The sequence below is a fragment of the Molossus molossus genome, unplaced genomic scaffold, assembly GCF_014108415.1.
Source record: "Molossus molossus isolate mMolMol1 unplaced genomic scaffold, mMolMol1.p scaffold_m16_p_2, whole genome shotgun sequence".
NCBI classification, from domain to species: Eukaryota; Metazoa; Chordata; class Mammalia; order Chiroptera; family Molossidae; genus Molossus; species Molossus molossus.
Genome location: NW_023425355.1, coordinates 67,026,380 through 67,049,691, shown reverse-complemented (window position 1 = coordinate 67,049,691; position 23,312 = coordinate 67,026,380).

Below are 23,312 nucleotides of genomic sequence, written 5' to 3'. Positions count from 1 at the left end.
ATGTCCATTGTTCATGCATACATGCATATAAGTTCTGTGTTTTATCCCCCCCCCCCCTTTTGGAGACTGTCAGTCTGTACCACACTTCTGCGTCTCTGGGACTACCCCATTCCTCAGACTATTATGTTCATTATATGCCACAAATAAGTGAGATCATATGATACTTGTCTTTCTCTGTTTGGCTTGATTCACTTAGGATAATACTTTCCAGGTCCCTCCATGTTCTCTCCAAGGATAAGAAATCTTTCTTTCTTATAGCTGCATAGTACTCCATTGTGTATATGTACCACAACTTTTTAACCATTCATCTACTGATGGACATTTGGGTTGTTTCCAGATCTTAGCTATTATAAATAGTGCTGCTATGAACATGGGGGTACATATATTCTTTCTGATTGGTGTTTCAAGCTTCTTAGGGTATATTCCTAGAAGTGGGATCAATGGGTCAAACGGCAGTTCAATTTTTAACACCATATTGTTTTCCATAGGGGCTGCACCAGTCTGCATTCCCACCAGCAGTGTGCTAGAGTCCCCTTTTCTCCATACCCTCACCAACACTTGTTGTTTGATGATTTGTTAATGGCGGCCATTCTGACAGGTGTGAGGTGATACCTCATTGTTGTTTTAATTTGCATCTCTCTGATGATTAGTGATGTTGAGCATTTCTTCATAAGTCTCTTAGCCATTTGTATGTCCTGTTTGGAAAGGTGTCTATTTAGTTTCTCTGCCCATTTTTTAATTGGGTTTTTTGTTTTTGTTTTGTTGAATTGTATGACCACTCTCTATATATTAAAAATTAACCCCTTATCTGATATATCATTGGCAATTATGCTCTCCCATACAGTGGGTTGCCTTTCCATTTTGATGATTGTATCTTTTGCTGTGCAGAAGCTTTTTAGTTTGATGTAGTCCCATGTGTTCATTTTCTCCTTTGTTTCTGTGGCCTTAGTTGATGTATCAGTCAAAATTCTGCTTCATATGATGTCTGATATTTTGTTACCTACATTTTCTTCTAGGATTTTTATGGATTCATGAGTCACATTTAAGTCTTTTATCCATTTTGAGTTTATTCTTGTGTATGGTGTAAGTTGATGGTCTAGTTTCATTTTTTTTGCATGTAGCTGTCCAATTTTCCCAACTCCATTTATTAAAGAGGCTGCCTTTACTCCACTGTATGCTCTTGTCACCTTTGTCAAATATTAATTGAGCATATTGCTTCAGGTTCATTTCTGGGTTCTCTGTTCTGTTCCATTGGTCTATATGCTTGTTTTTGTGCCAGTACCAGGCTGTTTTGATTACAGTGGCTTTGTAGTATAACCTGAAATCTGGTAATGTGATCCCTCCAACTTTGTTCTTCTTTTTCAAGATTGCTGTGGCTATTCGAGGTCTTTTTTTGGTTCAATATGAATTTTGAAGTATTTGTTCTAGTTCTGTGAAGTATTTCGTTGGTATTTTGATGGGGATTGCATTGAATCTATAGATTGCTTTGGGTAGTATGGACATTTTAATGATGTTGATTCTTCCAATCCATGAACAAGGTACGTGGTTCCACTTTGTTATATATTTCTCTATTTTTTTTTTTTAATGACATGTAGTTCTCTGTGAATAGGTCCTTTATTTCTTTGGTTAAGTTTATTCCTAGGTATCTTAATTATTTTTTTCCATGATGGTAAGCGGGATTGTTTTTTTTAATTTCTCTTTCTGTGAGTTCATCATTGGTATATAAGAATGTCATCGATTTGTTGATGTTAATTTTGTATTCTGCTACTTTGTCAAATTCATTTACTCATGTCTAATTTTCTACCTAAAGTTTACCCACTCAAGGTATGGGAACCCAATTATTTCGGGTGTTTTGGGTAAATACTGCTCTAGCTGCTTCAAGCTGATCAGAGTCATTGTGGGGCTTTGGGTTCCCATACTTGCTAGCTGTCAGCTGAGGGATGTGGTTACCTATGACTGTCCAGGGGCCCCAAATAATAACACTGTTCCATAGAAATGAGAGCTTGGTGTCCTTCAGACAGTACCATTTGGAGCTGTATGGCTACTATATGAGAAGAAATAATTTTTAAATAAATTGAGTAACAAGGGTCCAAATATTAGGAGTATGAAGATAATTATGGGTGCAGCAAAGGGAAGCAAGAGGTAGAAAAGCAGAGATTTGATATTCCAGAAAGAGTCCCCAGTAGTCTGTATGTTGCTTGCCCTTTCAAGAATATCTCGTATGTTTTGTTGTACCTGCCCTGATTTACTGATATAAAAGCAATGTTATCCCTCCAGGTATAAAGAGGTACCACCCTTTGCCACTGTAAGGAGGTCAAGAGCCCTTCTGTTCTGAACGGCATCACTGATTAACAAATCAAATTGCTCTTATAACTTTTTAAGGTTTCTCCTTTGTTAGTTTGAGCGACGATTGTGTTTTAGGACAAGCACTGTTGGAGCCCCAGTGAGGTTCTTCCAGCTGCAGCAAGTGCCACAGCAAGACCCCCTAGAAGGGTGATCAGGGGAATGAGAGGTCCTGCTCATTTATTTAAGGGTCCTCTGGAATGGAGAGGGAAAGAAAGAGAATTATTATCCCAGGCTATTGAGATGTCAGGAAGGATATAGTCTAGAGAGCAAATACTCATCCATCCAGGGGACAAAGCCAAGTAGGTATGGGAATCCACAGATCCAATAAATTCCCTTGGATGGAAGAAGTTCTCTAGTTAATTGGATATCAATTAATTGTGTGGGAGTACCTTCCCCAGAGGCATGTCTTCCTCCTCCCCTAGAGAATTTGGTTCCCCAGAGTTGGACTCCCTGGGCTGTGAATGTGGCTGCAGGTAGGCGGTCAATTAAAGGGGTTGTAGAGATTGATTGATTCTTTCAAGTAGTAGAGAGCTCCTTTTGGGATCAAAATGTAGGGCATTTTTTCCCTTTATTGCTTTTAGAGAGAGGGGAAGGGAGAGGGAATTATAGAAACATTGATGAGAGAGAACATCGATTGGCCGCCTCCTGCATGCCACCCACTGTGGATTGGGCCCACAACCTGGGCATGTGCCCTGACCAGGAATCAAACCACTGACCTCTTGGTGCATGGGTCAACACTCAACCACTGAGCCACACCAGCCTGGAAAAATGTAGGGCATTTTGATAATCACAGAAAAGAGTGCTACAATTGCCCTTTAACAGACCTAATAAAAATTAATATCCTTATGGGCCTCCCTTGGCAATATTGGGATATTTGGAGGCTCTTGTTTAGGGGAAGGTCTGGTTGAGCACATCTAGGGGCATGGGTAAGGATAAAGTTCTTTGAGGTAATAGTTATGTCAATTAGGGATGCTGAAAAGGAGATCCCACTTGAAGTGCTGGTTATTAGGGGTGTGGGGATTAAAAATGATAGATCGCCTTGAGTTGGCTGAAGTTTTCCTACAAAGGAGGTACCAGCGGCATTCCTAATGTTGCAAAAAGGAAATTTAGCCTCCTGGTAATTAGCCAGGTAAGAGAAGAGGGTTCTGTGGGAGACCCGTTAGGGGTTTGGGTGAAAGGGCAAATATGGAGATCCACCATGGTGTTCTGACATTTCCTTAGGTTGAAAGAAGCTAGACAGATAGACCCATACATTAGAAAAGTGTATGTGTTGAGGTAGATCAGCAGAAGTGTTTCCCAATTCCAGAGAGATATAGGTTTTATATATCCTCAACCGCAATATGAGAGACAAAGCCAGCAGGTGGAATTGAACTATAAAGTAGTGGCAGTGAGATTGGTCAAATGATAGGCACAACTGAAGCTAGCCAGAGTGAAGTAACAAGGGGATAATAGAAGAAAGAGACTACTCAGCCTTATCTGGAATATTAGAGGAATTCTGTTCTATGTGAAAAAAGGTATTTGAGGTCCTCTAGCGGTTCATATATATAGGCTGGGTCCTGAGGAGGTGATGTGTCCTTAGTTTCCTTAGGCTGTATCCAGGGTTTGACCCTCATATAGTTGATATAACTGGTGATCCCTGACACTTTATTTTTTATATTTTAATTATTTTTTTTTATTAACTTGTTTTTGTTACAGGTGTTTCTCCTTTTTTCACCATTGACACACTCCTCACCAACCCCCCCTCCCTATCCCCAGCTTTGTTGTCTATGTTCATTGGTCATGCATACATGCATATAAGTTCTGTGGTTTAACTCTTCCACTCCCAAAACTCCCTTCTCTGAGGTTTGTCAGTCTGTACCCCACCTCCATGTCTCTGGGTCAATTTTGTTCATCAAATTGTTTAGTTCATTATATTCCACAAATAAGTGAGATCATGTGATATTTGTCTTTCTCTGCTTGGCTTGTTTGGCTTAGCATAATAGCATAATACTCTCAAGGTCCCGCCATGTCATCTCAAAAGATAAGAGATCTTTCTTTCTTACAGATGCATAGTATTGCATTGTGTACATGTACCACAGCTTTTTTATCCTCTCATCTACTAATGGACACTTGGGTTGTTTCCAGATCTAAGCTATTGTAAATAGTGCTGCTATGAACATGGGGGTAGATATATTCTTTCTGATTAGGGTTTCAGGCTTCTTAGGGGATATTCCTAGAAGTGGGATCACTGCGTCAAATGGCAGTTTAATTTTTAACATTTTGAAGTAACACCATAGTGTTTTCCACAGGGGGTGCACCAGTCTGCGTTCCCACCAGCAGTATACTAGGGTATTCTTTTCTCCACACACTCACCAACACATGTTTGAAGATCTGTTGATGGCGGCCATTCTGACAGATGTGAGGTGATACCTCATTGTTGTTTTAATTTGCATCTCTCTGATGATTAGTGACATTGAGCATTTTTTCTAGTCTCTTGGCCATTTGTATGTCTTTTTTGGAGAGGTGTTCATTTAGGTCCTATGCCCATTTTCTAATTGGGTTTTTGTCTTCATTTTGTTGAGTTGTATGAGCACTCTATATATTTTGGAAATTAACCCTTTATCTGATGTGTCATTGGCAATTATGCTCTCTCATAGAGTGGGTTGCCTTTCCGTTTTGGTGGTTGTTTCTCTGGTTGTGCAGAAGCTTTTTAGTTGGATGTAGTCCCATGTGTTCATTTTCTCCTTTGTTACTGTGGCCTTAGGTGTTGTATCAGTTAAAGTCCTGCTGCGTATGATGTCTGAAATTTTGTTGCCTATATTTTCTTCAAGGTTTTTTTGGATTCATGAGTCATATTTAACTCTCTTATCCATTTTGAGTTTATTCTTGTGTATGGTGTAAGTTGATGGTCTAGTTCATTTTTTTACATGTAGCTGTCCAATTTTCACAACACCATTTATTTGAAGAAGCTTTCTTTACTCCACTGTATGCTCTTCTCCCCTTTGTCAAATATTAATAAAGCATATTGTCTTGGGTCCACTTCTGGGTTATCTATTTGGTTCCATTGATCTATCTGCCCTGCCTGTTCTTGTGCCAGGACCAGGCTGTTTTGATTACAGTGGCTTTGTAGTATAACCTGAAATCTGGTAATGTGATCCCTCCAACTTTGTTCTTCTTTTTCAAAAAAGGTGTGGCTATTCAGTTTTTTTTTTGTTTGTTTGTTCCATATAAACTTTTAAAGTATTTGTCTGGTTCTGTGAAGTATGTTGTTGGTATTTTGATTGGGATTGTATTGAATCTATAGATTGCTTTGGGTAGTAGGGACATTTTAATGATGTTAATTTGTTCCAATTCATGAACAAGGTATGTGCTTCCACTTTTTTATATCTTCCTCTATTTCTTTTTCAATGACATGTAGTTTTCTGTCAATAGGTCCTGTATTTCTTAGGTTAAGTTTATTCCTAGGTATCTTAATTTTTTTGATGAGATAGTAAAAGGGATTGTATTTTTAGTTTCTCTTTTTGTGACTTCATCATGGATGTATAAGAATGCAATCGATTTCTTGACATTAATTTTATTCTCTGCTAATTTGCCAAATTCATTTTTTTTAAATCTAGTAAATTTTTGATGGAGTTTTTGGGATTTTCTATGTATAGTATCATGTCATCTGTGAATAATGACAGTTTCACTTCCTCCTTCTCAATTTGGATCCCTTTTACTATTTTATTCCTGTCTGATTGCTGTGGCTAAGACTCCAGTACTGTGTTAAATAAGAGTGGCAAAAGTGGTCATTTATGCCTTGTTACTATTCTTAAGGGAAATGCTTTTAGTTTTCGCCCATTGAGTATGATGTTGGCCGTAGGTCTTTCATATATGGCCTTTATTATGTCAAGATATGATCCTCCCATTCCCTGATTGCTGAACGTTTTTATCAGAAATGGGGGCTGGATTTTGTTGAATGTTTGTTCAGCGTCAATTAATATGATCATATGATTTTTATGTTTCATTTTTTTATGTGGTGTATCACATTTATTGATTTGTGAATATTGTACCAGCCTTGCATCCCTGGGATGAATCTCACTTGGTCATGGTGAATAATTTTTTTGGTGTATTGCTGGATTCGATTTGCTAGTATTTTGTTCAGGATTTTGGCATCTATGTTCATCAGGGCTATTGGTCTGTAGTTTTCTTTCTTTGTAGTGTCTTTTTCTGGTTTTGGAATTAGAATTATGCTGGCCTCATGAAACGTGTTTGGAAGTCTTCCTTCTTCTTGAATTTTTTGAAATAGTTTGAGGAGAGTGGGTATTATTTCTTTTTTGAATGTTCGATAAAATTCCCCCAGGAAGCTGTCCAGGCCTGGGATTTTGTTTGCTGGGAGAGTCTTGATTATATCTTCAATTTCTTTAGTTGTTATTGGTCTGTTCAAGTATTCTATCTCTTCCAGGTCCAGTTTTGGGAGACTGTGGGTTTCTAGAAATTTGTCCATTTCACTTAAATTGTCAAATTTGTTGCCATATAATGGTTCCTAATATTTGTTAACAATCCTTTGTATTTGTGTGGTGTAGTTATTATTTCTCTTCTTTCATTTCTGATTTTGTTTATTTGGGTTCTCTTGTTCCTTGGTGAGTCTAGCTCAGGGTCCATTATTCTTGTTTATCTATTCAGAGTAACAGCTCTTTGTTTCATTGATCCTTTGAATTGTTATATATATATATTTTTTGGTCTCTATGTCATTTATTTCTGTTCTGATATTTACTATTTCCTTTATTCTACTTGCTCTGGGTTTTTTTGTTTGTTTGTTTGTTTGTTTGTTTGTTTTCTGTCTAGTTCTTTAAGTTGTGAGGTTAGATAGTCTATTAGTAATTTTTCTTGTTTCTTGAGGTAGGCCTGTAGTGCTATGAACTTCCCTCTCAGAACTGCTTTCGCTGCAACCCATAGATTTTTTTGTTGTTGTGTGTTCATTTTCATTGGTTTCCAGACAGTTTTTAATTTCTATGTTGATCTCCATGGTAACCCATTTATTGTTCAATAACATGGAATTTAGCCTCCATGTTTTCAAGGGTCTTTGTATGTTCTTGCTGCAATTGATTTCTAGTTTCATGCCATTGTGATCTGAGAAGATGCTTGATCTGATTTCAATCTTTTTGAACTTGTAGAGACTTAGTTTGTACCCTGAAATGTGGTCTATCTTTGAGAATGTCCCATGTGCACTTGAGAAGAATGTGAATTCTGTAGTTTTGGCGTGTGAATCTCTGTGGAATATATGAAATTCATTTGATCTACAGTTTCATTTAGAGTCTGTGTTTCCTTGTTAATTTTTTGTCTAGATGATCTATCCAGTAATGTCATTGGGGTGTTGAAGTCCCCTTCTATGATTGTATTGCTATTGATTTCTCCTTTAAAGTCCTCCAGAAGATTTGTAATATATGCTGGTGCTCCTAAATTGGGTGCATATAAGTTTACCAGGGTTATGACTTCCTGTTGGGTATATTTTTCAATATTATATAGTGGCCTTCTTTGTCTCTAGTTATGGCCTTCATTTTGAAATCTATTTTATCAAATATGAGTATTGCTACCCTAGGTTTTTTTTTTTTTGCTTTTTGTTTGCTTAAAAGATTTTTTTCCATCCCTTCAATTTCAACCTATGTGAGTCTTTTGTTGTGAGGTGGGTCTCTTCTAAACAACATATATGTGAGTCATGCTTTCTTATCCAGTCAGCTACTCTGTGTCATTTTGTCAGAGCATTCAAACCATTCACATTTAAGGTGATAATTGATGTGTACTTATTTACTGCTATTTTTATTTAGTGTGGTTATATTTTTCTTTGTATTTCTTCTACTAATTACAGCAGTCCTTTTAGCTTATCTTGCAGTGCTGGATTGGTTTTAATATATTCTCTTAGCCTTATTTTGTCTGGGAAGCTCTTTATTTGACCTTCTGTTTTGAATGATAGCCTTGCTGGATAGAGTTTTCTTGGATTCAGATCCTTGTTCATTATGTCCTTGATTATTTCATGCCACTCCCTTCTTGCCTGTAGTGTTTCTGTTGAGAAGTCAGTTGAGAGCCTTATGGGTGTTCCTTTGTAGGAAATCTGTTGCTTATTCCTTTCTGCCTCTAGGATTCTCTCTTTGTCTTTAATTTTTGGCATTTTATTTACTATGTGTCTTGGTGTGGGCCTGTTTGGATTCTTCTTACTTGGGGCTCTCTGTGCTTCTTGAACTTGAATTCCTTCTTTCTTCACCAACTTAAGAAAGTTTTCTGTCACTGTTTCTTCAAATATATTCTCTAACCCTTCCCCATTTTCTTTATTTTTGGGGACTCCTATGATGCGAATGTTATTATGTTTCTAGTTGTCCCACAGTTCTCTTCAGCTATGTTCTTGTTTTCAATTGTTTTTTTTCCTTTTGGTTTTCTGATTGGTTGATTTTTTCTACCCTGTCCTCTAATTCACTGATTTGGTCCTCAGATTCCTCTACTCTGCTGGCTAGTCCTTTCAATGTGTTGTTAATTTCTGCTATGTCATTCTTTATTTGTACTTGGTAGGTTTTCAATGTTTCTATATATTTACTCATTATGCTGATATCCTTACTCATGCTGTTGAGCTTCCTCAAGATCATGCCTTTGAACTCTACCTCTGATAATTTGCTTAGCTGCATTTCATTGATCTCATCTTCAATAGAGTTCCCTTGTTCTTTCCTTTGGGATTTGTTTCTTTGTTTCACCATTTTGGCTATCTTGGTGGGTTTTGGAGCCTCCTAAATTTTCCCTGCGAATGTTCATGTTCTGCTGTTTGCGGCTCCCTCTACTGAGTTTAGCTGAACCTGGGTGGACCAACGTTAAACACCACTGTGAAGTCTTACTCTCCTGGGTAGATTTGCAAGCCCAGAAAAGGTTCAGTTATCCTGTAGCTTTTGTTCTGGTGGCTATCAGTCTCAGTTACTCAGTGCCTTGAAATGTAGCCCTTGTGTTCTGCATAGGAGGATTTCCAGAGGTTGGGATAGATGCTAATTGTTATTGAGCCTCAATTTGCATTTTTGCCTCATCTGGGTAGCTGAATCTCTGAAGGAGGGGGGCTGCTGCTTTCCCAGACACCTCGGGGAAGGAGCCCACTGTCCATGTCCTTTGTGGCTGCAATTGAGCAAAAACTTTGAGTGCCTTCCAAATCCAGGGTGTCTTCTCAGAGTTCCAGCCCAGTCTGCCCTCCCTCTGCCATGGCCCCTAGGTGAGTGGCTATGGCTATTTTAGCTCCCTGTCACAGCTGTTGCCCTGTAGAGTGGAATTGGTCTTTATTTCCCAAGGGCTCTGCTCACAGCTAAGACTGTTACTGTCCATGGGCTCCCAGCCCACGACCCTCTTGCGCCTCTGCAGATCCTACCAGTGTCCCAGGTTATATGGTTCTGTCCTGCTGCTTTACTGTTGCTTTTTTCTGAGGATTTGTCTTTATTTTAGTTGTAATTCCCATTTGGTCCTAGGAGATCGTCTGTGTAGCTTCAATTCACTCTGCCTCTATTTTCACATCCTCAATTCTTATCTTGTGTGCAGCTGCATTTCAAAGGCCTTTCTGGTGACCCTGTACCTTACCGGTTCTGTGGGTCACTGGATAATACAGTCCCTTTGGGGACCAGGCTCCATGCCTATGTTATGGGCTTCTGGGTTGCACAGTCCTCTCTGGTTCTTCAGCACCCTACAGCCCTCTTGGGTAACCAGATTGCACAATCCCTGCTGGATCGCACAGGCCTCTCTGTACTTCAGCACCCAGCAGGTCCTGTGGGTAACTAGATTACGCAGTCTCTGCTGGGTCTCAGAGGCCTCTCTGGTGCTTCGGTACCCTGCAGGATCCATGGTTAAGTGGATCACACAGTCCTTGCTGGGCCACACAGGCCTCTCTGGTGCCCCCACACCCCGTAGTTCCCAAGGCTGCCAGCTGGATTGCACCAGTCTCTCTTTGGCTCAGGATTTCCACTACTCTTGTAGGCTACTGTACTTCACAGGCCTCTGTGGAGCCCCCAGGTCCCACCGCTGGCTGATGGTGGTTGCTGCTGCCCTATGGGGCTCATCTCCTGCTCATCTTTTGCTTTAGTTTTTGGGGATGGGTCTCTGATGATGGTATATGCTTCTATTGCTTGGGGATGGATATCTGTTACCCAGCCTCTGTTGCTGGGGGTATATCTCATATCTGATAGGGCTGCTACAATGGGGCATGGTGCTGGGCTGTGGGCTGTCTGTGGTTTCTCGACCAGTACCATTGGAGCTCTAGTACTGGGCACTGGTCTCTGTTGACACAGAGAGTCCACTGGTCCTAGCGTACCAGGTTTGCTGGTGGGGTCAGGTTGCTGGGCCCTAGCAGCTCCCACTGCCTCCTCCCAGGGAAGTCCCGGAATCTTCCAAAATGGTGGGTCCTCCCTGAAGCACAGGGAGAAGGGCCCTGAAGAGACATTTACCACAGTAGCCAGCCACTCCCACCCACTGCACAGGAACTTTCTGCTCTGCGGTTCTGCACTGCTGGGGTGTGGTCATCCACCTTCATATCCACTTACTCTCTCTCACACACTCGCTCAGTCTCTCACACACTCACCCTCCCTACGGTCCTGACCAACACCATCTTCCTCGATGGCATTCTTATACACCAATGATGAACTCACAGAAAGAGAAATTTAATAAAAATCCCATTTACCATCACAGAAAAAAAATTAAGATACCTAGGAATAAACTTAACCAAAGAAATAAAGGATCTATTCCCAGAGAACTACAAGACATTGAAAAAAGAAACAGAGGAAGATATAAAAAAGTGGAAGTACATACCTTGCCCATGGATTGGAATAATTAACATCATTAAAATGTCCATACTACCCAAAGCAATCTATAGATTCAATGCAATCCCCATCAAAATATCAAAAACATACTTCACAGAACTGGAACTAATACTTCAAAAGTTCATATGGAACAAAAAAAAAATAATAATAAAAAAACGTCGAATAGCCACAGCAATCTTGACAAAGAAGAACAAAGATAGAGGGATCACATTACCAGATTTCAGGTTATACTATGAAGCCACTGTAATCAAACCAAACTGGTACTGGCACAAGAACAGGCATATAGACCAGTGGAACAGAACAGAACACCCAGAAATTGACCCAAGGCAATATTCTCAATTAATTTTTGACAAAGTTGTCAAGAGTATACAGTAGAGAAGGGAGAAAAATGGCAGTGGAGTGAATGGAAGCTCCACAGACCATCTCTCAGGACCAAACTGGAATTACAATGAAAATAAAGACAAATCATCAGGAAGGCGTGACCAAAAGGCAGCTTGGAGGACCACGTAACCAAGGACACTGACTCAATCTGGTAGGCTTGCGAGGATGCGAGAGAGAGCCGAGAACTCACAGTCTGCAGCGCCCTGGGCTGGGACCTGCAGTGGTCTAGGATGGGATCTGAGGTCTCAGCTGGGTCCTGTGACCTCAGCTGAGTTCTATGCCCTCAGCAGGGAGCTGCAAAAGCCTCGGCCACCCTTAGCTGGGAGCAGCACCCTCGGGATGAAGTCCCAGGTGGCTCCATGGCACAGAGCCCAGACAGAGGCTAAATTGGCAGCAGCCACTCACCTTGGGCTCTGGCAGAGGGAGGACAGACTGGACTAGAACTGTGTGGGGACACTTGGGATTTGGAGGGCACTCAGAGCTTTCGCTGAGTGCAGCCACACAGGACTGTGGTCAACTTACTCCTTCCCAGGGCCCTGGGGAGAGGCGGCAGCCCCTCCCTCAGATATTTAACCTAACCCGGTGGCCATTGAAATGCTAATTGAGGCCCATTAACAATCAGCATCTGCCCCACCTTCAAGAAATCCTCTTACACTGAGCACCTGAGGGAGTTTTTCAGGCAACTCAGAAACCAAGGTTCTTTAGGTGACCACTACTAATAGCCTCCAGGCAAAAAAGCCAGAGGATAACTACCATTCCCTGGGCTAGCAACTCTAACCAGTAAAGTTAAGACTTGACAATGGTGTTTAAAGTGGGTCCTCATTGCCTCATCCAAACCCAGGAGAGGGAGCCACAAACAGCAGAACACCAACACCCACAGGGAAAATTTGGTAGCCTCCAAAGCCCACTGTGATAGCCAAAATGGTGAAAAACAGAAACAAAATCCAAACGAAAGAACAAGAGACCTCTGCCAAAGATGAGATAAATGAAGTGCAGTTAAGCAAGTTAACAGAACTAGAATTCAGAGCCATGATCTTGAGGAAGCTCAAGAGCATGTGTAAGAACATGAGCACCATGAGTAAAGACATAGAAATGTTGAAAATCAACGAGTTGGAAATTAAAAACAACCAAGAATAAATGAAGAATGACATATCAGAAATAAAAAACGCATTGGAAAGTCTAAATAGCAGAGAAGAGGAAGCAGAGGATTGGATCAGTGAATTAGAAGATATGGTAGAAAAAAACAACCAATCAGAAAACCAAAAGGAAAAAATAATTAAAAAACAGGAAAACAGCTTAAGAGAACTGTGGGACAACTGGAAACGTAATAACATTCGCATCATAGGAGTCCCCAAAGAAGAAGAAAATGAGCAAGGGTTGGAGAATGTATTTGAAGAAATAGTGACAGAAAACATCCCTAATTTCATGAAGGAAGAAGGCATTCAAGTTCCAGAAGCACAGAGAGCCCAAGTAAGAAGAACCCAAACAGGCCCACACCAAGACACATACAAATCAAAATGATAAAAATTAAAGACGAAGAGAGAATCCTAAAAGCTGCAAGAGAAAAGCCACAGGTTACCTAAAAAGGAATCCCCATAAGGCTCTCAGCTAACTTCTCAACAAAAACTCTGCAGGCCAGAAGGGAGTGGTATAAAGTATTCAAGGTCATGAAAGGCAAAGATTTGAATCCAAGAATACTCCATCCAGCAAGGCTATGATTCAAAATACAACGTAAAATAAAGAGCTTCTCAGACCAAAAAAAAAAAAAAAAACCACACAAAGAACAGGCTAATGCAATATATTAGCACCAAACCAGCACTGTAAGAAGTGTTCAAAGGACTGCTGTAATTAGCAGGGGAAATAGGAATACCCATATCTGATAAAATATATTTCAAATGAAGGCCATAAGTAGATACAAAGAAGGCCACTACATAATATTCAAAGGATCTATCAAACAGGAAGATGTAACCTTGATAAACATATATGCACCCAATATAGGAGCACCAAAATTTATTAAAAATCTGGAGGACTTCAAAGGAGAAATCAATAGCAATACAATCATAGCAGGGGACTACAACACCACCTTGACATCACTGGATAGATCCTCTAGACAAAAAAGTAGCAAGGAAACAGAGACTATAAATGAAGCTTAGGCTAAAAGGAGTTAATGGATATCTATAGATAATTACAACCCAAGAGTACAAAATTCACATTCTTCTCAAGTTCACATGGGACATTATCAAAAATAGACCACATATTAGGACACAAATTAAGTCTCTACAAGTTAAAGACGACTGAAATCATATCAAGCATCTTCTCAGATCACAATGGCATGAAACTAGAAATCAATTGCAACAAGAACATGCAAAGACATTTGAACACATGGAAGCTAAATAGTATGTTATTACACAATGAATGGGTCACCGAGAATATCAAGGAAGAAATTAGAAACTTTCTGGAAACTGATGAAAATGAAGACACAACAACACAAAATCTATGGGATGCAGCGAAAGCAGTTCTGAGAGGAAAGTTTCATAGCACTACAGGCCTACCTAAAAAAAAACAAGAAAAATCTCTAATAGACTATCTAACCTCACAACCTAAAGAACTGGAAACAAAACAAAAGAAAACCCCAGAGCAAGTAGAAGGAAGAAAATAATAAAGATCAGAGCAGAAATAAATGACATAAAATTAAAAAAAATAAATAAAACAATTCAAAAGATCAATAAAACAAAGAGCTTGTTTTTCGAAAAGATAAATAAGATTGATGGACCCTTAGGTAGACTCACAAAGAAACAAAGAGAGAGAACCCAAATACACAAAATCAGAAATAAAAGAGAAGAAGTAACAACTGACACCAGAGTAATACAAAAGATTGTTAAGAACTACTAAGAACAATTGTATGGCAACAAATTCTATAATCTAAGCAAAATGGACACATTTCCAGAAACACATAGTCTGCCAAAACTGGACCAGGAAGAGATAGAAAACTTGAACAGACAAATAACAACATAAGAAATTGAAGATGTAATCAACAGTCTCCCAGCAAACAAAAGCCCAGTCCCAGATGGCTTCACAGGAGAGTTTTACCAAACATTCAAAGAAGAACTAACACCCATTCTTTTCTAACTATTTCAAAAAATTCAAGAAGTAAGACTTCCAAACTCGTTTCATGAGGCCAGCATAATTCTATTTCCAAAACCAGAAAAAGACACTACAAACAAAGAAAACTACAGGCCAATATCCCTGATGAATATAGATGCCAAAATCCTGAACAAAATACTAGCAAATCGGGTCCAGCAATACACCAAAAAAATTATTCACCCTGACCAAGTGGGATTCATCCCAGGGATGCAAGGCTGGTATATTATTTCCAAATCAATAAACGTGATACAACATATAAATAAAATGAAGAATAAAAACCACATCATGATATCAATAGATGCCAAAAAAGACTTCAACAAAATCTAGCAGCCATATCTGATAAAAATGCTCAGCAATGTGGGAATAGAGGGATCATGTGTAGACATAATAAAAGCCATATATGGAAGACCTCCTGCCAACATCAAACTCAATGGGCAAAAAATAAAAGCATTTCCCTTAAGAAAAGGAACAAGACAAGGATGCCCACTTTCGCCACTCTTATTTAACATAGTACTGGAAGTCTTAGCCACATCAATCAGACAGGAAGAAAAAATAAAAGGGATCCAAATTGGAAAGGAGGAAGTGAAACTGTCATTGTTTGCAGATAATATGATACTATATGTAGAAAACCCCAAAGACACCATAAAAAATTTACTAGACTTAATAAATGAATTTGGAAAAGTAGCAATATACAAAATTAACATCAAGAAATTGATGGCATTCTAATACACCGATGATGAACTCACAGAAAGAGAAACTAAGAAAACAATCCCATTTACCACTGTGGCAAAAAAATTAAGATACCTAAGAATAAACTTAACCAAAGAAATAAAGGACATATTCACAGAGAACTACAAGACATTGAAAAAAGAAATAGAGGAAGATATAAAAGAGTGGAAGCACATACGCTATTCATGGATTGGAAGAATTAACATCATTAAAATGTCCCTACTACCCAAAGCAATCTATAGATTCAAAGCAATCCCCATCAAAATACCAACGGCATATTTCACAGAATTAGAAGAAGTACTTAAAAAGTTTATATGGATCCAAAAAAGACCTTGAATAGCCACAGCAATCTTGAAAAAGAAGAACGAATTTGGAGGGATCACATTACCAGCTTTCAGGTTATACTACAAAGCCACTGCAATCAAAACAGCCTGTTTGGAGAGGTGTCTATTTAGTTCCTCTGCCCATTTTTTAATTGGATTCTTTGTCTTCCTTTTGTGGAGTTGTATCAGCACTCTATATGTTTTGGAAATTAACCCCTTATCTGATATATCATTGGCAATTATGCTCTCCCATACAGTGGGTAGCCTTTCCATTTTGATAATTGTATCTTTCGCTGTGCAGAAGCTTTTGAGTTTGATATAGTCCCATGTGTTCATTTTCTCCTTTGTTTCTATTGCCTTAGGTGATGTGTCAGTAAAAATTCTGCTGTGTATGATGTCTGAGATTTTATTGCCCACAGTCTCCTCTAGGATTTTTATGGATTCATGAGTTACATTTAAGTCTTTTATCCATTTTGAGTTTATTTTGGTGTAGGGTGTAAGTTGATGGTCTAGTTTCATTTTTCGGCAAGTAGCTGTCCATTTTTCCCAGCACCATTTATTAAAGAGGCTGTCCTTACTCCACTGTATGCTCTTGCCACCTTTGTCAAATATTAATTGAGCATATAGCCTAGGGTCCATTTCTGGGTTCTCTATTCTGTTCCACTGGTCTAAATACCTGTTCTTGTGCCAGTACCAGGCTGTTTTGATTATGGTGGCTTTGTAGTATAACCTGAAATCTGGTATTGTGATCCCTCCAACTTTGTTCTTCCTTTTCAAGATTGCTGTGGCTATTCGAGACCTTTTTTGGTTCCATATGAACTTTTGAAGTAATTGTTCTAATTCTTTGAAGTATGCCGTTGTTATTTTGATGGGGATTGCGTTGAATCTATAGATTGCTTTGGGTAATATGGACATTTTAATGATGTTAATTCTCCCAATCCATGAACAGGGTATGTTCTTCCACTTTTTTACATCTTGCTCTATTTCTTTTTTTAAAGACCTGTAGTTTTCTGCGAATAGGTCCTTTATCTCTTCGGTTAGGTTTATTCCTAGGTATCTTACTTTTTTTGCCGCAATGGTAAATGGGATTGTTTGCTTAGTTTCTCTTTCTGTGAGTTCATCATTGGTGTATAAGAATGCCATCGATTTCTTGACGTTAATTTTGTATCCTGCTACTTTGCCAAATTCATTTATTAAGTCTAGTAAGCTTTTGGTGGAGTCTTTGGGGTTTTCTATGTACAGTATCATGTCATCTGCAAATAATGACAATTTCACTTCCTCCTTTCCAATTTGGATCCCTTTTATTTTTTCTTCCTGTCTGATTGCTGTGGCTAAGACTTCCAGTACTATGTTAAATAGGAGTGGCGAAAGTGGGCATCCTTGCCTTGTTCCTGTTCTTAAGAGAAATGCTTTTAGTTTTTGCCCATTGAGTATGATGTTGGCTGTAGGTCTTTCATATATGGCCTTTATTATGTCTAGGTATGATCCCTCAATTCCCACACTGCTGAGCGTTTTTATCAGAAATGGATGCTGGATTTTGTCAAAGGCTTTTTCAGCATCAATTGATATGATCATGTGGTTTTTATTCTTCAATTTATTTATGTGGTGTATCACATTTATGGATTTGCGAATATTGTACCAGCCTTGCCTCCCTGGGATGAATCCCACCTGGTCATGGTGGATAATTTTTCTGGTGTATTGCTGGATTCGATTTGCTAGTATTTTGTTCAGGATTTTGGCATCTATGTTCATCAGGGATATTGGCCTGTAGTTTTCTTTCTTTGTTGTGTCTTTTTCTGGTTTTGGAATTAGAGTTATGCTGGCTTCATAAAAAGAGTTTGGAAGTCTTCCTTCTTCTTGAATTTTTTGAAATAGTTTGAGGAGAATGGGTATTAGTTCTTCTTTGAATGTTCGGTAAAACTCCCCTGTGAAGCCATCCGGGCCTGGGCTTTTGTTTGTTGGAAGAGTCTTGATTACATCTTAAATTTCTTCTGTTGTTACTGGTCTGTTCAAGTTTTCAATCTCTATCTGATCCAGTTTTGGGAGACTATGTGTTTCTAGAAATTTGTCCATTTCACTTAGATTTTCAAATTTGTTGCCTTATAATTTTTCATAGTAGTTGTTAACGATCTTTTGTATTTCTGTAAGGTCAGTTGTTATCTCTCCTGTTTCATTTCTGATTTTATGTATTTGGGTTCTCTCTCTTTGTTTCTTGGTGAGTCTAGCTAAGGGTCCATCAATCTTGTTTATCTTTTCGAAAAACCAGCTCTTTGTTTTATTGATCCTCTGGATTGTTTTTTTGGTCTCTATGTCGTTTATTTCTGCTCTGATCCTTATTATTTCCTTTCTTCTACTTGCTCTGGGGTTTTCTTTTTGTTTACTCTCTAGTTCTTTAAGTTGTGAGGTTAGGTAGTCTATTAGAGATTTTTCTTCTTTTTTGAGGTAGGCCTGTAGTGCTATGAACTTCCCTCTCAGAACTGCTTTTGCTGCATCCCATAGATTTTGTATTGTTGTGTCCTCATTTTCATTGGTTTCCAGGAAGTTTTTGATTTCTTCCTTGATTTCCTCGGTGACCCATTCATTGTTTAATAAATTCTATTTAGTTTCCATGTGTTAAAATGTCTTTGTATGTTCTTCTTGCAATTGATTTCTAGTTTCATACCATTGTGGTCTGAGAAGATGCTTGTTATAATTTCAATCTTCTTGAACTTGTAGAGACTTAGTTTGTGCCCTAACATGTGGTCTATCTTTGAGAATGTTCCATGTGCACTTGAGAAGAATGTGAATTCTGTAGTTTTGGGGTGTAGTTCTCTGTAGATATCTATTAAATCCATTTGGTCTAGTGCTTCATTTAGAGTCTCTGTTTCCTTGCTAATTTTTTGTCTAGAGGATCTATCCAGTGATGTGAGCGGGGTGTTGAAGTCCCCTGTTATGATTGTATTGCTATCGATTTCTCCTTTGAAGTCCTCCAATAGTTTTTTAATATATTTTGGTGCTCCTATATTGGGTGCATGTATGTTTATCAAGGTTATATCTTCCTGTTGGATAGATCCTTTCAATATTATGTAGTGGGCTTCTTTGTCTCTAGTTATGGCCTTCAGTCTGAAGTCTATTTTATCAGATATCAGTATTGCTACCCCAGCTTTTTTTTCTTTTCCATTTGCTTGAACGATTTTTTTCCATCCCTTCACTTTCAATCTATGTGAATCTTTTGTTGTGAGGTGGGTCTCTTGTAAACAGCATATAGATGAGTCTTGCTTTCTTATCCAATCAGCTACTCTGTGTCTTTTTATGGGAGCATTCAGTCCATTTACATTTAAGGTGGTTATTGATATGTACTTATTTATTGCCATTTTTGTTTAGTGTGGTTCTATTTTTCTTCCCATTTCTCCTGGTAATTACAGCAGTCCTTTTAACATTTCTTGCAGTGCTGGTTTGGTGCTAATGTACTCCCTTAGCCTTATTTTGTCTGGGAAGCTCTTTATTTGTCCTTCTATTTTGAAAGATAGCCTTGCTGGGTAGAGTAGTCTTGGATTCAGATCCTTGTTTTTCATGACCTTGATTACTTCATGCCATTCCCTTCGAGCCTGTAATGTTTCTTGTGAAAAGTCAGCTGAGAGCCTTATGGGGGTTCCTTTGTAGGTAACCTGTTGCTTATCTCTTGCTGCTTTTAGTATTCTCTCTTTGTCTTTAATTTTTGGCAGTTTGATTACTATGTGTCTTGGTGTGGGCCTGTTTGTGTTCTTCTTACTTGGGGCTCTCTGAGCTTCTTGAACTTGAATGCCTTCTTCCTTCACCAAATTAGGGAAGTTTTCTGTTACTATTTCTTTGAATATGTTCTCTAGCCCTCGCTTGCTGTCTTCTTCTTCAGGGACTCCTATGATACGAATATTATTATGTTTCCAGTTGTCCCACAATTCTCTTAAGCTCTCTTCTTGTTTTTTAATCTTTTTTTCCTTTTGGTTTTCTGATTGGTTGATTTCTTCTAGCCTGTGTTCTAATTCACTGATCCGGTCCTCAACTTCCCCTACTCTGCTTTTTAGACCTTCCAGTGTGTTTTTCATTTTTGATATGTCATTCTTCATTTCTTCCTGTTGGTGTTTCATTTCCAGATGGTTTATTTTCAACATTTCTATGTCTTTACTCATGTTGCTCATGTCCTTACACATGCTGTTGAGCTTCCGCAACTATATGGCTCTAAATTCTAGTTCTGTTAACTTGCTTAACTGCACCTCATTTATTTCATCTTCTGTAGAGTTTTCTTGATCTTTCATTTGGCTTTTGTTTCTGTTTCTCACCATTTTCGTTATCACAGTGGGCTTTGGAGTCTGCCAAGTTTTCCCAGTGGGTGTTGGTGTTCTGCTGTTTGTGGGTCCCTCTCCTGGGTTTGGATGCACCAGGGAGGACCCACTTTAATCCCGCCAAGTCCCCTGTTCTCCGGGAGTCTGTGTGGCTCCAGCCGAGAGTTTAGCAGGCTATAGCGTTACGAGGGCCCATGCAGGGTGGCAGGGGAGGCGGTGGGAATAATTTCCCGCGGAGTTCCCTGGTCCCACCAAGTTCCCTGGTCCAGCTGAGTTCCCTAGGGCCCTCGAGTCTGTGTGGCTCCAGTGGAGAGTTTAGCTGGCTACAGAGTTCCCAGGGCCCATGCAGAGTGGCAAGGGAGACAGTAGGATTAACTTCCCGCTGAGTTCCCCGGTCCCAGGGAGTTCCCTGGGGGCCACGAGTCTGTGAGGCTTCAGCAGAGAGTTGAGCCGGCTACAGAGTTTCCAGGGCCGTGCAAGGTGGGAAGGGAGACGGTAGGATTAACTTCCCACCAAGTTCCCCGGTCCCGCAGAGTTCCCTGGTCCCGCCCAGTTCCCTGGGGGCTGGGAGTCTGTGCGGCTTCAGCGGAGAGTTTAGCTGGCTACAGAGTTTTCAGGGCCGTGCTCGGCGGGAAGGGAGACGGTAGAATTAACTTTCCCCCGCGTTCCCCGGTCCCGCCGAGTTCCCTGGGGTCTGCGAGTCTGTGCGGCTTCAGCGGCTACAGAGTTCCAGGGCCGTGCACGGCGGGGAGGGAGACGGTAGAGTTAACTTTCCGCCACGTTCCCCGGTCCCGCCGAGTTCCCTGGTCCCGCCCAGTTCCCTGGGGGCCAGGAGTCTGTGCGGCTTCAGCAGAGAGTTTAGCCGGCTACAGAGTTCCCAGGGCCGTGCACGGTGGGAAGAAAGATGGTAGAATTAACTTCCCGTCTAGTTCCCTGGCCCCTTCCCAGGCCGCTGCGGACCCTGGGCTCTCGGTCCCCTCTCCCGTCCTCGCAAGCCTACCAGGACTGAGTGGGTGTTTCTGGTTAAGTGGTCCTCCAAGATGTCTTTCGGCTGCCCTTTCCTGACGGTTTGCCTTTATTTTCGTTGTAAATCCAGTTTGGTCTTGGGAGACGGTCTGGGTCGCTCCATTCACTTCGCCGCCATTTTTTTTTCCTACATTTTTTTCTTTATTGATTTTACAGAGAGAGGAAGGGAGAGGGAGAGAGAGACAGAAACATCGATTAGAGAGAACATTGATTGGTCGCCTCCTGCATGCTTCCCACTGGGGATCAGGCCCACGACCTGAGCATGTGCCATGACCAGGAATCGAACCAGCGACCTCTTGGTGCATGGGTCGACGTTCAACCACTGAGCTACACTGGCCGGGTGGAATGTTCTAAAGTTCTTACAAAATAAAACCACCTTTCTTTTCTTTTCTTTTTTTTGTTTCTTTTTTTGTCACTCTATATATATTTGTTTAATGAACAAACAAATAGGAAAAAATTTTATGTTTGCCCACTTGAGAAACTCTGGAACAGGTTGCTATGAGTCTTAAGGTAGGAAAAGTTGGTGTTCTTTTTGTATTTTCTCTGTACCTTTGACCTCTTCACCCATTCACCCACTCCCCAACCCCCACAAGTTTATGCTTGTTCTTTTTATAGTTGTTGAGGGAGATGGTTCAGGCTATCTGCATCCAAGAAAATGAATTTTTCATGGTAAGTCCAAGTTGGCATATTACAAAACATACAGTAATCAGGATAGTGCTCTCACTGCTATTCCCTCCTTTATTAGAGCACTTGATTCTAAAATAGGAAGAGAGCTTTGATGTTCAGGAATAGACTTAGGGCTTAGGTAGGTCCCAGTGTTAAGAGATCCAGAGTTAAACTGAGCTCTGAAAGGCAATCATATGAGGCCTGGGGTTTCCATATGATTTTTGCTTTCTTCTCATATAATGTTGATATATTCATTAGTAGTCCTGAACAATTGTGAAACAAACTGTTTTCAAGTCATTGGATTTTCCCTTTTGGTGGTATCAGATTGAACTAGCCATTTACTGTCTATCCTTATCTCCCAAAGAAGGGATGCATTTAGCTTGAATTCCTCAGGGAATCATTTCTGTGACTTCCTTGTCAGAGCTAGGTTAGAGCTGAATGAGCCTCTGTTAGCTTATTGATCATCTAGTAAACCATAACAGACACTGAAATATGCCAGATGAGGGCAGCAAAGAGCTAATCATGGAGCATGGTTTGTGTCTAGTGTCAGACAGTCACAATCAGAAGGCAGATATAAAGAGATGCATGCCTGATCTAACATCTTTATTAGGAAAGCCAAGGTTGCAATGATTAGATGAGAATGGGAGGGAGTAGAGGATGTTCCAGAGAGAAATGAAGGCAACTCAGGAGTACAAGAAGGGAAGGAAACTACATGTGAGCCAAACTAAGTCCAAGAAAGGAGTAAAATAACTTTCTGGCACATAATTTGAGCCAGATAGTTTATCTGTAATAGCTCATATAGGTAAAAATAAAAACCATTTTTTAAAAATATTTTTATTTTATTGTGGAGAGTATTACAGATGTTCCTCATTTTCTGCAATTTTCCCCCCTTCACCCATCGCCCACCCTACCCCAGGCCTTCATCTGATTATTATCTGTGTCCGTGTACCATGCATATATGCATATAAATTCTTTGATCATTCTCTTCCTGCCCTCCTTCCCAACTTCCCTCCGAGATCTATCAGTCTGTTTAATGTTTCCATGCCTGTGGACCTATTTTTTCAATTTATTTTGTTTCTTAGACTCCACATGTAAGTGAGAACATATGATATTGTCTTTCTTGACTGGCTCATTTTATTTAGCATAATAGCCTCCAGGTCCATCTATGATCCTTCTTTTTTATAGCTGCATAGTATTCCATTGTGTGAAAGTACCACTGCCTTTTTATCCACTCATCTACTGATAGGCACTTAGACTATTTTCAGATCTTAGCTATTGTAAATATTGCTTCTATGCATATAGGGATGCATATATTCTTTCCAACTGGTGTTTTGGGATTTTTAGAATATATTCCTAAGAGTGGGATTACTGGGTCAAATGGCAGTTCCACTTTTAATTTTTTGAGGAAACTCTATATTTTTTTCCATAGTGGATGCATCAGTCTGTATTCCCACCAGCAGTGTACTAAGGTTCCCTTTTCTCAACGTCCTCACCAGCACTTGTTATTTGTTGATGGAAGCCATTCTGACAGGAGTGAGGTGGTGCCTCATTGTGGTTTTAATTTTCTTCTGTCTGATGATTAGCAATGTTGAGGATTTTTCATA